The sequence below is a fragment of the Pinus tabuliformis genome, chromosome X (assembly GCF_031772625.1).
Source record: "Pinus tabuliformis cultivar Carrire ecotype Pingquan chromosome X, CPIR1, whole genome shotgun sequence".
In the NCBI taxonomy this organism is placed as follows: domain Eukaryota; kingdom Viridiplantae; phylum Streptophyta; class Pinopsida; order Pinales; family Pinaceae; genus Pinus; species Pinus tabuliformis.
Window position 1 is genome coordinate 464769057 of NC_142308.1, and position 15117 is coordinate 464784173.

The following is a 15117-nucleotide window of genomic DNA, read 5'->3' on the forward strand; positions in this document are numbered from 1 at the left end:
AAAATCAATGAGCCACTCATGAGAATTAGAAGAACAAGATACATTTGGTGCATATCTAAACTGATATGTTTGACAACCACATGAAGAAAGTGTTATTCCTAAAGATGAAGTTGAAGTTGAAGAGTGCTCCAAATGGATGTTATTCTTCTTCATTACTGCTTCCAAGGCTTCCATATTCTTAAAGCATTTGGATTCTAAGTGGCCATCTCGATTACAAAAGTGGCAATGTCTATCAGTCTTCTTGCCTTTGTTTTTATTTTCCTTATCATTTTGTTGAAATGATTTTTCATTTTGAGACTGAAATTGCTTAGTACCCTTGTTTGGTTTAGGACCATTCTTTTTAGGATACAACTTCTTCGGATTCTTTGAATTTGGTTGTTGCTGGGCGGCTAAGGATTTTGTAGAAGAGTTTCTAAGATTAAGAAGACCAAGGTGTAAGAGTTTTTCTTGTTCTCTTATTAAAGAATCACAAAAGGCATCAAAGGAAGGGGACTTGTAGTCTTGTCCTTGAGAAATGAAGGCTTCTCTTGTAGAATGGAAGGTGGAAACAAACACAGAGTGGGCTAGTTCCATCTTAGTAAGAATAGAATAGATAACGTTACCATCTTCTTTCTTAACCTTAACACCTTCCAAGAGAAGTCTAAGGGTCTTGAACATGGACAAAAAATCTTCAATGGAAAAAAAATTATTGGGGTCCAATGTAAGCAACTCATTTTCGAGTTGATGGGCTCTAAATTCATTTTTAATTCCAAAAACTTTAGTTATCTGTTTCATTGCTTCATTAAGAGTATCAAGTTCTGCAATATGGAATCTAAGGTCTGGAGAAATAGACATCCCTATAAACCCACGTGCTTGATCTTGCCTGTTTTCCCATTTGGTTGCCTTATATTCATCTTTTGGTTTCATTGGCCTGAGGCTATTCTGTAAAGACCTTTACATTTAAGTAAATCCACAATGTAGGACCACCATTGGAAGTGGTTGGTGCTGTCAAGAATAACTTGGCATGGAGTTTCCATTTTAATAGAAATTGAAGTTATAGATGCCGAAAGTAAGTGTTCCAATGGAAAGATCTCGAAAAATTAGGCTGATTAAAAAAAATGGCTCTGAAAACGGCTTCTGATGAAGAAGTTATGGCTTTTTGAAGAAAAGTTGCAGATGCCGACGAAGTGCGAGAATGTGTGAAAATGAACGATAATGTTATATTTAAAAAAAAAACAGCCCCCTTTCCAAGCTTAATCTAATTAACTCACTTTTAAAAAAAAATTATATCACTCACTTTTATAAATATGTGAAAGTCACTTTTACAATGGTACTTTATGAGCTACCCACTAAATTGTAGCTTAAATAAAAGATAAAGAGACTTTAGAATTATAAGTGACTCACCTTTTATAATGGGTGAGAACACTTTTACATAAAGTAACTTTAAAACATAAGTTACATGTGTTTTTTGAAAAGTAACTCAACAAAAAGAAAGACTTGAACTCAAGACCTCTATTCTCATAAAGTAACTTTGGACCAAGTGAGCTAGTTTAAAATGTTAGTAATTTTTAGAAAAGAGGAAGTGAGTTTTTTTTTTTAAGTCACTGAACCTTCACGATGCGTGCTTACTTGAGAAAGCTCTTTTTTGCCTACAAAACAAAAACCACAAAACCCAAAACGGACATACAAAAAAACAAGCCTTATGATTTGAAGTTAGCTTTACCTGGAAGCTAACAATTTTCCTCAATGTTTCTGATTTTCCGGGATCACACTAAGGCGCAGCGAAAAAAAACATATGCATGCAAAAAAAAATTCCTTTCTATTTTTGATTTGCCAAGATCACACAGAGTCGCAGGGCAAAGAGCATACGCATAAATGAAAGGTGTAGATCCGGTAATAAAAACAAAGAGATAAATAAACCGAAATAAACAGAGAGAAAATAACTAGAAATTGCAAATAAACATTGTATACCTCCATATCTTAAAAATGATGTAGCTAGGGCTACCGGAAACCTTTTCACATGAAACGAAAGGGGTTCCTCACTAGAACAGATGCTCCTAACACAATAGAGTAGCCCTCTCAGACCGAAGGCAACCAGAAACAATTGATCTAGGAAATGACAGTCGGATGCAATTCTACCGGCTTCAGATTTGGATCACCAACGAATGCAACCCTCAACTTGGCTCTGATACCATGTAGGAATTTACAGGATAAGTTCCTCAGACAAAACACCAAAGGACACCACTCACAAATAGATCACATATCAATACACCAGCATTCTTGACACGGTTAAAACCCTCAAAGAGGGAAACAATCCATGGCCTGAGCCAACGTGGCCACTTCATGTAATTTATTAATAAAAGAATGAAAATTTACATAAGCTTATTTCATGAATGGTTACCCTACAAATGACCCTCCATGCTCTTTAAATAGAGATCATGGACCAATCGGGTGTTAAGCCATGGATCAAGTGTCGGTAATACCGAGGAAAGAATGAACCATCAGATTGTAAGTTACAAAAGTATATAGTAAAGAAACACACTTTACCTAACTCTACACTAGACCAAGTTATACTTAACTATTTCCTATGTGTCGGAATATCCTAAAAAAATGTTGTTATCTTACAGATTGACCTCCAGAAGTAATATGACCGCCCAGATTGGGGCTTTCTCCGGCTTGTCCTCAACAAAATCAGATTGCGACCCAGATGTGTTGATTGGATTATGGCTTGTGTGGTTAGTGTCAACTACGTTGTTATCATAAATGGGTATCCAAAAAAAAATTCCATGCTGGCCGGGGTCTTTGATAAGGATGCTCCCTCTTCCCACTACTATTCATCCTAACAATGGATAGTTTAAGTTCTCATATTAAAAAATCAGTTCTGGAGGACCAATTTGAGCCACTGAAGATGGGAAATAACATCAGCATTTCTCATAATCTCTTTGTCGAAGATATTCTCATCATGGGTATGCTCTGTCATTTTTCTTGGTTATGTCTCTTTCACATTTTCAGTAGATTTGCTAATACTTTTGGCTTGCATATAAATGTTAACAAATCTGTCTTATATCATTGACAATCTGACTTGGAGTCTATTTCATATATCAAAGGTTTATTTGGCGTTGAGGCAATTCCAATACAAAATGGTTTGAAATACCTTGAATATCATATCAAACCCTCTTGCTACAAATCACTCATTGGCAATGGCTTGCTGATCATTTCTTCAAAAATATTTTTCGGTGGGAGTTTAGATGCGTCTCACTGAGGTGGCAGGTTATTCTCACTTAAGTAGTCTTGTCTCAGATGGGGGTTTATTGTGCTCACCTAATTTACATTCATGCATCCATCATAAACTGTCTAAACTGCTTGATGGCTAACTTCATCTGGGAGGAAGCCACGAAAGGAAAAAATACCACTTGACCAAATTGTTCAACATCACTTTCCCTAAGGGTATGGGAGGATGGGGAATCATGGATCTACGTCGTTTTGGCGGATCACTGCTGATAAAATCCATTTGGAGGGGCTTATTTGTATCTGGCACATGGAGTAAGATCATACAACACAAGTATCTTAAGGATAAAGATTTCAGTTTCTGGTACAGGGATGAAACCATTGGCATCAAACCGAGATCGGCTATCTGGCTTAGTTTTCCAAAAACTGAAAAAATATTTATCCACCATCTTCCATGGAAGTTTCAATTGGGCAACCGCATCCTTATCGGTATTGACCCAATGTTGGGTGCTGGAAATGAATGCTCTATCTCTAAGAGGATTATTCACCACCTTAATGGACGTGGCATATATTTCTGGGGACAAGTCATAAATGGTTGGCAAGGACCGCTCCCCATATGGAAAAAGGCATAGGAGCTCGAGTTTTTTGGACAAATGGAATTGGAGTGGAATCAGTCAATTTCTGCTATGAAGCACCTCGACAACTGCCATACATGAACTTAGGATAGAATCATATGGTCAGGAAAGATGGTATCTGATAATATCATTGTGGCTGACACATACTCTACCCTTTCCAATTTGGCCGCTAGACAAGGAGAGCACCAAATTTTATATGAATTTTGAAAAAAAAAAATCCAATTAAAATTATCATCTTCACATGGTTGGTCTACCACAATAGGAATCTTGTATGGGAGAATCTGCAGAAAAGGCAATGGCACGGTCCAAGGATGTGCACTATTTGCAAAAGTGATGCCGAAAACAACAATCATATTTTTCTTCATTACCATTGTACTGTTCAGGTATGGAAAAAGCTATCTTCCCTCATTAGTTTCCTGTATATTCACCATAATTGCATCAGGGACTCTCTAAAATGGTGGAGTGCTCAGAAATATTCCTGGAGAGCCATCCCACTTTTCCTCTTTTGGGCAATTTGGAACTCGCAAAATAGGTACATTTTCGAGAACTCTCTAGAGGATTTCTATTCGGTTGTTGAAAGAATCATCACTAATCTCTCTATATATTCTACTCAATCCCCATGCACTAATAATAGACCACACAAGAAAATAAATATACAGTTCTTATATCCAATGGGGTTTTTTGATGGGGCAGCGCAAAGGAATTCATGTGCATGTGGTTTTTGGATTGCTATGTGTGCTGATTTGTCCTACAAGGTCTATTGGAATGGAGGTTGTGGCACCAACACAAAGCCAGAATCTTTAGCTCTATGGGGACTCTTATGGTTCAACAAATTCCTTGATAATCCCTATTTACATATTTATGGAGATTCGAAGATCATCATTGATCAGGTTTTGGCGAAGGCCTCCATAAATAATCCCATGCTACAGGAATCGCTGGAGCGGATTGAACTTCTATGGCAGCTCCACGGCAGCTCCACGATCCAGCATATTGGCATGAACCTGAACAAGAAAGCTGATAGACTGTCCAAAAATGGATTACTGGGGTTGATCGGCAAATGGTACTTGGAGATCACTTGGGAAAAAAATATTTTTGATATGGGGGATTTCCTATTTCCTAGTTAAATCTCTAGATCTGTCCTCACTCTTTTCTGTAAAATTTTGTGTATGTCTTTTATCTAGTTATACTATTGTCCATTGAGAACATGGGACATAAGGTACACTGTTGTCCGTTGAGGAAATGGGGCGTACGGCCTGGACTGCATGATTTGATAATATCGTTTTTTACAAATAGCTCAGAACTTTTAAAATATTATGTCTTTCATTAACTATGATCATCTTGTCTGAGCATTTAGCATGTGATTTAGATTACACCACATACCCTTAATATTGAAATTGGAAGATCTCTGATCACATACATTCTAAGAATGTTGATATAAACATAAACTGTCATATATAATTTTATCTGATAATATAAAATCCTTCTTTCTTTCTTCCTGAAGAAAAAAAAATATGGGAGAAAGAATATTCCCTGATTATGAAATCTTAACAATCCACTCAAACAAAACATAAATTCACCTATCGGTGTAATTATTTTTAATAACATTTTACGGAAAATTTATTAAGTTTTGTCATAGTGCGTTGAACTCGCGACGCGTATTCAAGTAAATATTAGTGACTTTTAAGGAAATATTTGTGGATGTTGCCATCTTTGGAAAATGTCGATAAGCTATTTTCAATACAAGACAAACAAGATGCCATCTATGTTGAATCTACCAAATTCTTCTAATTTCTAACACTCCTGTACTGGGCCAAGATAAAGAAGTCGACACTGGAACAACGTACCATGTGCCTTGTCCCATAAAAATAACAAGCATTTGTTCATTTTTTCCCTCTTAGTTCCTTTCTCGTAGCCTCGAATTCAACGGGGGCATCCCTTATCATCGCCTCCTCTCACGCTTTAAGTTCATCAATTACAATTGCTGCTCAAATCTCCCTAATCTATGCTGAGCTTTTGACTTCCCAGCACTCAGGATTATTACTACACACGGTTCATTTGACAACACCCAACGAATAAAACGGTCTATTCTTTTAGGATTTTAATTTTAGTCATCGTCGCATCCGTATTCACATGGTGTTCCCTAAATATAAAAGGACGGGTGGGCCTTGCATGACGGAAATAATTTTAATGAGTGACAAATATGCAGCTGCAAAAACAAATTAGTTGACAATTGATTTAAATTGAAAACTGACCAACTCACTACAGTTCTAAAGGTCTTATAAATATGCGCTATTTTTCCATTTTGTTAACGGGCATTGCATTGCAGAGCCTTTGAGCCCAGCGTAGTATAGGCTTTTATGCTTTCTACCTTCGCTTCAGAAATGAGGAAGATGACGCTCTGTTTGGGTTATGAGGTAGCTTGCCTAATGTTTATATGCTCTGTAATCGCTCTTGATGCAAATCTCAATCAATATAAGTTAGTAGAAGAAGAAGGTGACTGGCAGCCAGCCACCGCTACATGGTATGGCAGTCCAAACGGAGATGGAAGCGAGGGTAAGGGCAACGTTAAGTTCTTTATTTAGGCCGATAGTTTTTTATTATATTATTTCTAAATTAATTTTTAAATATTGAAGTTTCTAGTATTCAATCTACTAAACCACACCAGCATATTCGAACACGCAAAGGTTGTTTGTGCTATTTTATATATTATTTATCTACTGAGCTTTCAGAGTCATTCAAGGATATGAACGTGCGAGTGAAAAAATAAAATTAATCCATTGTAACAGGTGGGGCATGTGGATATGGTAGCCTGGTGAAACAGATCCCTTTCCAATCAAAAATAGCTGCAGGAAGTCCTGCCCTCTTCAAAGACGGCAAAGGATGCGGAGCATGCTATCAGGTCTGTTACGGTATTTATAAAGTTTCATGACTTCTTGATGAAAAGTTAGCTTATTGTATGTTTCATGTAACCAGGTAAAGTGCACGGGGAATGGATTGTGCTCTCAAAGCGCGGTGACGGTGGTTATTACAGATGAATGTCCTGGTGGAATCTGCTCAGGTTCTGGCAAAATACACTTTGATCTCAGTGGTACTGCGTTCAGCGACATGGAATCTCCTGGTACATCTTCGGATCTGCTTAATGCTGGAGTCGTCTCTATTTTTTTCCAACGGTACTCATCTACCCGTACTCGGTCGTAGATTACAGGACTTGCCGAGTTGAACTCCTTTACGATGTTTGTATCATTTTTATTTAATTAGTCCACCTTTCCTTTCTGATGCTATTGTATAGTGTGCCTTGCGAGTATCCGGGGAAGAATATTGCATTCCACGTCAACGAAGGGGCAACTACTTACTGGTTCGCTGTACTTATCGAATACGAAGATGGCGATGGCGATCTTAGAGCAGTTGATCTAAAGTAGGTTTGTTATTATAAATATTACTTCGATTGTACTCCTGTGTAGCAATATATCGTTGAAAATAAATTAATGTTTATATGCTCATGTATGCAGGCAAACTCTGATACATGGCAAGGAATGCAACAGACGTGGGGTGCAAATTGGTGTTTGAATAGCGGCCCTTTACAAGCTCCATTCTCTATTCGCTTGCAATCTCTTTCAACTGGAAAAACGCTTACTGAAAATAACGTTATTGTTGGAATGTTAATTCCAACTGCAGCAGAGTGTGCGGACGTGGACCGTGACAGCGATGGCAAGGCAGTAATCAGCCAAATCCGCCATCAAATCAGCAAGCACGCAGCCGTACCAGTCACCCAAAACCACCGCAGCAAAACCGTCTTATTTCTCGGACCGCCTTCCAGCGAAAAGCTGTTTCCGTATATGCGACTCCGATAAATTATGGTGGCGCCGCGTGTCATTCGCCTGGCATCAGCCGAAGTAATTTTCTCGGGTGCTAAAGTCCTGCAGCAAAATGGCTTCCGATATCAATCTCCGCCGTCCGATCTCCTCGCGCGTCCTCTGCCGTCGATCTCTGAAGCTGCATACGGGCCTGCAGCGAATTAATTTTGCGTGGAGTGGAAGTCTTTTTGTTGACCGCCGAGAATGGAAGAATTAATGGAGTTGGTGGTTGTACGTAATTTTTGGTGGCCCTTTTAAATGGTTATGGGCACGTTTTATCATATGTTCTTTTATATATGTTTTTTATACGGCATGTATTAAAAACATAAATCGTATGTAATAAGTTTTGTTTATGCGTTGACCATTTTTTTGGGTAATGGTATGTAAAAAGAACATAGACACAAGTTAAAAAAAAGATGAACGAGCCAAGAAGAAATATGCTCCATGGGTTGTAATATGCGTTGAGCATTTTGTAATATGAGAGCTTGGGGGAGCGTTTAAAAAAAAAGAGAGAGTGCACAGCAGTGCATGAAGGAAATAGCAGAATGTTATTGTTGCACATGAGAGTTGTGTAACGCGCAGCAGCGAAAGAGCAGGGAGTGCTCAGAATGAAGACCAGCACATGAAGCAGGTGAAGGCATTGCACAGTAGTGCATAGATTTTATTAATGAAGTGGATTTGCATTGAAATGCAAAAGAAAAGAATGCATAAGTTTTTTTGTAATGTGAAAACCCAGGAATGTAAAAAGGGGGATTTCACTTAGATGTAAATGTAAATTTATTTTACAGAAGTATGTGTAAAATGTTTTTCACAGCAGTGAATGTAAAAAGGGTTTTACAGCAGTAAACCCAGCACAGTGAAATCTCAGGTGGAGAGAAAAGACAGAGTTTTTGTTTTTGATGGGTGAATGTAAGTTTTGGTAAATCCCTCTCAGCAAAGAGGATGAATGTTGTTTCAGGCTTTATATTTTAATCAATAGAAATATTTTTATGGCTGTGTAATGGGCTGTTATGAGTATATTTGTTTTAAAGCTTCCCTGTGCAAAAGATCCTGGAACAGTGGAAACAGAGCATTGCCTCTGTGGTGTTAATGTTTGTTTGGTTTTGGTATTTTCCCACCGAAAAATACCCAACAGTGGTATCAGAGCTAGTCCAGGCTCTTTGAAGACTCAAAGAGGCTGAAGGAAGGTGTGGTTGCAGCAGTCAAACTTCTCCAGCAATGTGAAGCCACAGCCAAAAGGATTAAGGTATTTCTCAAAGCTTTCCTTTCTGTTACTGTTAAAGGAATAGTCAGTGATTCAAAAAAACAGTCAAGTATTTAAAGCCTAGATAAGAATGGCAAGGTCAAAGAAGAAAGCCTCCAGGGCTGTTAAAAACGTGTCTCCCCCCTCTACTAAACTAGAAGGCAATCCATTAGAATACATTCTATTTGAAACCCCAAAGTTTGATGGAAACTTTGATGTATGGGAAATAATGATGAGGGCTTTCCTAATGTCTGAGGGGATTGAAGTCTGGGAGTCAGTGATTGATGACAGCAAGATGGATAAAGAATCCATGGAGTATGATGCACAAGCAACAAAGACTATCTTGGATGGACTCCCTGATTTAGTAAAGAAGAATCTAGGAAAATATACATCAGCAAAGGATATATGGGACAGACTGCATGACCTTCCTGCAAAGGGAGCACTGACCATGACAATGAGTCAAGAAGAACCCATCATAGAAGCTGAGAATGAGAAGCTTGACCTCATCAAGCTTCAAGTAAAAGAAAGGAATGAAGAGCTTGCCAAGCTCAAGAAGGAGCTTGATCAATGCAAGAGGAAACATCATGAAGAATTCATATCCATGACAAATCAACTGAATGAAGCAAAGAAGTAGGAAGACGCCTTGACAAGTCAACTTGAACAAAGACACAAGAAAGTGAATAAGCTTGTGGAAGAGATTGGACAGTACAAGGTAGAGGTCTCCTCCCTTAAGTCCGAACTACAAGAAGCCAAGAAGCAGGCACAAGGAGCTGAAAAGAAAGTGAAGAGCAGTCAAGCAAAAGATGAAGAAATCTCCAAAATGAAGACTGACATTATCTCCTTCAAAATAGTAGCAGCTGAAGCTACTCGCAGCAAGGAAGAAACTGAGGGACAACTAGCAAAGAAAAATAATGAATGTGAAAAGTTGGAAGAAGAGATTGTCCTCCTCAGGAAGAAGGTTGAAGGGATGAAAAAGATCATGAAAAGCTCTCAAGCTTTGGATGACATGCTCAGCTATCACAGATCTCCATCTAATAAATCAGGACTTGGGTATGTAGGTGAACCCTCAAACAAGGATGAAGATGCTTTAAGCAAAGGAGATGTGAAGAAGCCAGAAAGAGATGGTGATGCTCCTAGTTCCAGCAAAGGCAAAGGGAAAAATGAAGGCTGCAATAGAGGGAATCCTCCTCCAAGTAGAAAACCAGCTCCAAGAAGAAATGTAGCTGATGTCAAAGAGGCAAGATGCAATGGTTATCATCAAAGGATCTCAAGGCAGCAAGGCTTCAGAAGTACATCAAGGAAACCTCCATCTCCCAGGTACCAAAGTTCATTTTATGGTTATTGTTATGCTTGCTCAAACTTTGGTCATATGGCAAAAGACTGTAGAGCATTTCATGGAGATAGATGTTGTGGTCCCCGACAATCTCCAAGAAATAATTTCACAAGAAGAAATCATGAATTCTTATTCATGAATAAAGTTGAATGCTTCAAGTGTCATAACATTGGGCATATGGCACGTGACTGTAACTTAACATGGGCTCTTACACAAGCTAGACCCATGCAAAAGAAGAAAGTTACACAAGTATGGAGAAGGAAGGTAATACAATCTGAAAACCCCTTGAACTCCCCAGTGGATCTAAATTTGTTTTGAGAAGAGTCTGCCAAAAGAAGACAAGCATACATTAAAGGGGAGCTTGTAATTTTTTGTTTTCTGAACTGTATTAACAGTCATTTGTTGATGGAGGATGTATTGCAGCACAGCAGTTGCAAATGAAATCTTTGTTAATCCCTCTGAAAGGTAATATGCAGCAGTGATGAAATCAGCAATGTTTTTGCTTTGTTTTTATGCAATATGCACAGAAATGCATAAAGAAGAAAAGATGGCAGCGCTGAAATGTAAAGAGCAGCAGCGAGATAAGAGAAAAATGCAAAGCATGGAAACCCTCACAGCAGTGGGAAGACAGAACATAAAACAACAGTTTGGAAAATTTTTTTGGAGCACATGGATTAGAATGAACAGCAGTTTCGAATTTTTGCATGGCAATGGAAGGTAGTTTCCTTCTATGTAATGTGAGAGAATATACTCACAGCAGAATGAGTGTAATGCACAGCGAATGAAATGTTTTGTATTGGGAATGAAAATGCAAAGCAGTGAGAAGAAAATGAGAAGAAGGCAAAACGCAGGAGAGCGTAAATGCCTAGTGGCTGAGAATGCAATGAAATTTTTGTTATACAGCAGTAAAAAAAAATGTAATTTTTTTTCATATGCAATGCAGCATGCAAAGAAACGCATAAAGAAAAACAGGGACAACAGATTTTTAATGCACATGGGTGAATGATAATGTGTGGCAGCAAAAAAAATGAAAGAAATTGCACAGCAGTGCATTGTGTAATTAAAAAAAATGAAATTGAAGATTGTGTGAAGCAAGGGTGTAAAAAGTAACAGCCCGCGTTATTTTTTTTGTGTGGAGAATGAAGTGCCAAGAGTATGGGCACAGCAGTATGATGAAATAAAAGACAGCCACAGTGCAAATTGCAGAGGCAACGCAGCAGCAAATAAAAACCCAGGGATGACAGTCTATGGTTATGGGTATGGACAGCAGTGAATATGAAAAATGCAGCAGCAAGAAGTTTTGAACAGCAGCACATGCAAAAGAAATTTTCCTTACAGCAGTAAAGGTAAATGTAATGAATTTGTTGTTCATTGAATTGAAATGCAATATATGCAACAGCAGTGAGTGTAAGAAATGTTTACACACAGCAGTGTAAATTTGTAAATTGGGACAGTGTAATTGTTCCAGAAAAGACAGAGTATTTTGTCTTTGAAAAGTGCACAAGCAGTGCAAGTGTAGACACAGCAGTGTGGGGTAGACGCAGCAAAGAAGATGGCACAACAGTGCAGCAGAGAATATGCAGCAGCATAAAAGAACAATGCAATGATTGTTTGTTTTTTGAAACTACATGTAAAGCAGTGTCTGTTTGTAATCCCTCTGTTAATGAGGAAGGTGCTTTTCAGCACAGTCATTTAGTGAATCCCTCTATTAAAGAGGAAGGTGCTTTTAAGCACAGTGTCATGGTGAATCCCTCAGTCAAGAGGAAGACGCTTTTCAGCATAGTGTGGTAAATCCCTCTATCAAGAGGATGATGCTTTTCAGCATAGTCACAGGTGAATCCCTCTGTCAAGAGAAAGGTGCTCTTCAGCACATTGTTATGGTGAATCCCTCTATGTGAGGAAGATATTCTTGTAACAGCAGTTAGTGAATCCCTCTATGTGAGGAAGTGTTTGGGTAAGATTGAATGCCCAACAGTTGAAATTAAAGGGGAGTGTTGGAATGTTAATTCCAACTGCAGCAGAGTGTTCGGACATGGACTGTGACAGCGATGGCAGGGCAGTGATCAGCCAAATCCGCCATCAAATCAGCAAGCACGCAGCCGTACCAGTCACCCAAAACCACCGCAGCAAAACCGTCTTATTTCTCGGACCGTCTTCCAGCGAAAAGCTGTTTCCGTATATGCGACTCCGATAAACTATGGTGGCGCTGCGTGTCATTCGTCTGACATCAGCCGACGTAATTTTCTCGGGTGCTAAAGTCCTGCAGCAAACTGGCTTCCGATATCAATCTCCGCCGTCCGATCTCCTCGCGCGTCCTCTGCCGTCGATCTCTGAAGCTGCATACGGGCCTGCAGCGAATTAATTTTGCGTGGAGTGGAAGTATTTTTGTTGACCGCCGAGAATGGAAGAATTAATGGAGTTGGTGGTTGTACGTAATTTTTGGTGGCCCTTTTAAATGGTTATGGGCACGTTTTATCATATGTTCTTTTATATATGTTTTTTATACGGCATGTATTAAAAACATAAATCGTATGTAATAAGTTTTGTTTATGCGTTGACCATTTTTATTGGGTAATGGTATGTAAAAAGAACATAGACACAAGTTAAAAAAAAAGATGAACGAGCCAAGAAGAAATATGCTCCGTGGGTTGTAATATGCGTTGAGCATTTTGTAATATGAGAGCTTGGGGGAGCGTTTAAAAAAAAAAAAAGAGAGAGAGTGCACAGTAGTGCATGAAGGAAATAGCAGAATGTTATTGTTACACACGAGAGTTGTGTAACGCGCAGCAGCGAAAGAGCAGGGAGTGCTCAGAATGAAGACCAGCACATGAAGCAGGTGAAGACATTGCACAGTAGTGCATAGATTTTATTAATGAAGTGGATTTGCATTGAAATGCAAAAGAAAAGAATGCATAAGCTTTTTTTGTAATGTGAAAACCCAGGAATGTAAAAAGGGGGATTTCACTCAGATGTAAATGTAAATTTATTTTACAGAAGTATGTGTAAAATGTCTTTCACAGCAGTGAATGTAAAAAGGGTTTTACAGCAGTAAACCCAGCACAGTGAAATCTCAGGTGGAGAGAAAAGACAGAGTTTTTGTTTTTACAGAGTTTTTGTTTTTGATGGGTGAATGTAAGTTTTGGTAAATCCCTCTCAGCAAAGAGGATGATCCCTCTCAGCAAAGAGGATGAATGTTGTTTCAGGCTTTATATTTTAATCAATAGAAATATTTTTATGGCTGTGTAATGGGCTGTTATGAGTATATTTGTTTTAAAGCTTCCCTGTGCAAAAGATCCTGGAACAGTGGCTGTTATGAGTATATTTGTTTTAAAGCTTCCCTGTGCAAAAGATCCTTGAACAGTGGAACAGAGCATTGCCTCTATGGTGTTAATGTTTGTTTGGTTTTGGTATTTTCCCACCGAAAAATACCCAACAGTTATTCCACAAAATTGGCAACCCAGTGCTACGTACAGGTCATTTGTCAATTACGACTAAGAGTCTCATTGTACGGAGCTTATAGTCTGAATAACTTGTGAAAAATTGTGTCGTGGTGAACATTGCTAGAAGTGGACAAAAACTCTACTGCGCGTTCAGTTTTATAAGGTTAAGTAATATCTAAATATTACCCAAAAATTGAGTCTACTCTCCTTGTGGAGATAGACTCAAAAATCTTTAGGGAAGTCAGTTTTAGGGTTGTATTAGGGAGATGCATTTCAATTTCAACTATATGTTTCGGTGTCGTCGAAGCTCATATTTCTTAGTTCTGTCAATTTTAACTACTAAAATTATTTTATGCTCGAATTATATTGCCTTTTTTCATTCATATGTACAGACGTTTAGACTTTGATTCGTGAGAATAGATTGACATTTTCTTTGCTTCTCACTTGAAGATATCTGCGCTAACTTTACCACTGCTTAGTAACAGATCCCTTTCCATTTTACATTCTTACAAATATGTAAATAAGTTCTCCAATTCTGTGCCATTGACCTCCGTGACTGCTACACCTTGACTGGCCACTCATATGGACAGGAAATTTTGTATGGACATGGTGATGCTGCATATTCCCTGACGCTATGACACTATTTACACACTTATATATGGGGGTCTGCACAAAAGTTTGAGAGTAGCTTGAGAGTCGAAGTTTCCTAATTTCAGTATAATTTTCGATAAAATTTGATGGGAAATTTTGGAAATTAAAAATTTGGGTTATAGTTGTTTCAAAATTTTGGGGAGTTTAGGAAAATTTTCAAGAATTTAGATGTTTTAAATTTTTTTAATAAGACTGAATCTATTTCCACAAAAGCAATTAAAACACTCCCATAATAAAATTTCTTAAAAAAATTGTCACCAGACATTTGCGTTCCGGCCAAAGTTGACTCCTGGTTAAACGAACGCCCATAAGTTTGTTCTTTCATATTCTGTTGTCGATGCCAATTTTCATATTCGGTTGTCGATGCCAATTTGGTTCACGAGTGCTTCTTCTATGAATGTTTGAGTGGTCCTCGATTATAATGTCGACATGATTATTCTCGTTGCTAATGAAGATTACGACGATAAAAATAATGATGATCATTTTTTCAATGAGCGTCGTGTAATGCTTCTTTTAGTAATTTCTGAACATCAAGTAATTTCCTAACATCCCATCAACCATAATCATTTGCCGATACATAACGACTATTCCTTTTTTATTATATACATTAAAAAAATATTTCAGATATTAATAAATTTTCTGATTAATCACATTGTAAGGATTGAATTCAATCTTTATAATGTGATTAATTCAAAAGAATGTTCTGTACATTATGAATCACAAAAATCTTAGATCTAACATTCCTTACATGTGA

At 38.0% G+C, this 15117-nt stretch overlaps 1 pseudogene; it reads left to right on the forward strand.

The window, feature by feature from the left end:
- Positions 1-6189: 6189 nt before the first annotated feature.
- Positions 6190-13767, forward strand: LOC149140660 (expansin-B16-like; annotated as a pseudogene).
- The last annotated feature ends 1350 nt before the right edge of the window (positions 13768-15117 follow it).